A 2,499-nucleotide genomic window follows, 5' to 3' on the forward strand; every position below is an offset into this window, starting at 1 on the left:
TGCATTTTTCTGTTCAATAAATATTATTAAGATCACAAAAAAAAAATTTAAATATTTTTTTTACTATATATTAACTAAAATCCACTACGTGCACGTGAGTGCATCTCATGTCACAATAGAGTACAATATTGGATACAGTGCAAACAATGAAATGAAAGAAAAACAATGTGATATCCATATAATGATACAATTTTATTAGAAAAATAATACAATAATCATAATAATATAATGGTGATTGGATAATTATATTTATTTAGATTAAAAATATAGTACAATAACGGTCAAAACCCTAAAATACTACACATTAATTAGCGCGCACTTCAGGGAATAGGTTTAGGGACAACCATTCTTTGCTTTAGAAGTAGATCTGTGTTTACTCGGTGTGTTATGGATGCTAATGGTGAAGAGTTTCTTGGATGACCTTGTATCGATGATGATAATGATGGCTAAATGACTTTCATACCAAATCGTAGGGTTTGCAAGTCTGATTTTCCATGACTATGAAGTATTCCAATCACAGTGAATATATTCTTGCCTATAAGTTTGCATGAACAATGAGCAAACTATTTCATGTCCATGTCCAACAAGTCCATGTCCACAGTGGTCAAAGATCCTCACAGTTTACATGCTTGATGTCCTGTGAAAGCAAACACACCACTGTGAAGATTAATGCGGCTCATCGACTTGTAATCAGTATTTTACAACAGCTGACTGAGTGATGCATATCGTTCTTCGTCTTCTTTGAATCATAACACGTATTGGCCTGAAATAACAAATCGGTGAGGTAGAAGCTGGTAAAAAAGTCATATGTGTAGACGTACAAGGGCAGTTGTTGGGAAGCCAAAGTAACATCACAGCGCTAGCATTGAGATTGTATCGTATCTTCATAAGATAGGTAGGATTCACTTCCCCACAAGGAGAATAATTTATAGAGCAATTGGAGTCCAGCACCCAATAAACCATATATGGCCATGAACTGAACTCTTCAGCTCAGCATCATTCGTTTTATTAGGCACAGCGTACTGAAACAATAGAAAATACAATAGGTACTATGAATTAATCGATACATTTATTCCTATTTATTAAGTATTCAACACCAGGAATATAAATACTAATGGCCAATAGTATTAATCACTAGGCATATTAAGTATATTAATTATTCTGTCCATGGAATCCTCAATATGGAGATCACAAAGCCCTTTCAAACTGTATCAATTTAATTGGTACCTACTTAATTGATTTTTTGGCAGTGCATGCACTTGCCTAATAAAATGATAAGTTTGATATTTATTACTAAATGATAAATTAATATAATATGTGCATTGATACCTTATGGTTTCATAAGCCAGGATAGGATCCTGAATTGTGATTTTAGAGGATGTATCTCAGCCTCTAGCAGTGGGCAAAGTTCACTGCTTCTCCAGGATAAAGTCATCATCTGGCCCCAGGAGATGAATGTGAACATCATTACTATCGTCAGGGTTACATCCTCCACCAACTTTGACATCATTATCATTCAAAATATCACCAATATGCTGGCTATTCAAGGATTCGTCTAAATGTAAACAAAAAACATAACCTCAATAAATCAGATATACTAATGTCAAAATATATCACTCTAGACCTGGGTTACACATGTGTGTATCGAATTTTGAAACTATGATTATAATATTTTACTAAAGTGTAAAAATAATTTAAAGTATACGGAATATTACTATGATTCATTGTGAAAGTAAATACATCTTGGTTTTTAATAGAAATAAATATTAATATTTAATTAAAAGCACTTACTTGTCAGAGTTGACTTTTTAGCCGCCATTTTTGTCTTGTGCAAATATCCATAACTTCAAAGTCAAAATAACAATTTATTTTAAAACTACATAGGCTAGTGTTTTGCTCTAGTGGTAGAAAAATATACTATCTATACCACTGTAGTCAAATGCGGTTCAAGTATCCATTCAAATCATTGCTAAAAAATATTTAAATAACGTCCACATATGTGTACCTCAGGACGCAAGAGGATACGAAACCGATAAATAAGTGATAAATGATATTTAAAAACTACCGCTATATTTTATACACCAGCAGCCGTAGCTGATTTATTCATACAACAGATAAGATTGAATACGAAATATTAAAATATGTGTATAATATCGTAAAATGTGCAATATTATTTTAAAACAGATGAAATCAAAAATCACAAATCTGGCAACATTTTTACCCACACTTGCAGAATTCTGGCGTGTACGCAACGAAATGTTACCTAAGCAAGGAAATGATTTCAGATTACAGATTAATATAGATTAATCACTGTTTATGAAGTACTTATAAGTGGAAAATAATCCCATGTTCCCTTTTTTGGTTCCTAGATGTGTTTTGACATCGTTTTATAGAACAAGACGGCACATTTTCCGATTTTTGTGTAAATGTTGTCGGCACAATGTCAGTTTATTGACTGACTGCCGTTTTTGTGGCGTGTTGGCTATGCACTTGCTAAAA

General features: G+C 32.7%; 1 long non-coding RNA gene across 1 annotated transcript; it reads right to left on the reverse strand.

The window, feature by feature from the left end:
• Positions 1–531: 531 nt before the first annotated feature.
• Positions 532–1,967, reverse strand: LOC147080112 (uncharacterized). Its single transcript, XR_015072186.1, has 3 exons — positions 1,792–1,967; positions 1,330–1,555; positions 532–1,022 (listed from the first exon to the last, which is right to left on the reverse strand). It is a non-coding gene; the product is annotated as an uncharacterized LOC147080112 (long non-coding RNA).
• Positions 1,968–2,499: the final 532 nt, after the last annotated feature.

The sequence above is a fragment of the Rhyacophila brunnea genome, unplaced genomic scaffold, assembly GCF_057557595.1.
Source record: "Rhyacophila brunnea isolate RB1 unplaced genomic scaffold, BYU_Rbru_1.0 scaffold_1, whole genome shotgun sequence".
Lineage (NCBI taxonomy): Eukaryota > Metazoa > Arthropoda > Insecta > Trichoptera > Rhyacophilidae > Rhyacophila > Rhyacophila brunnea.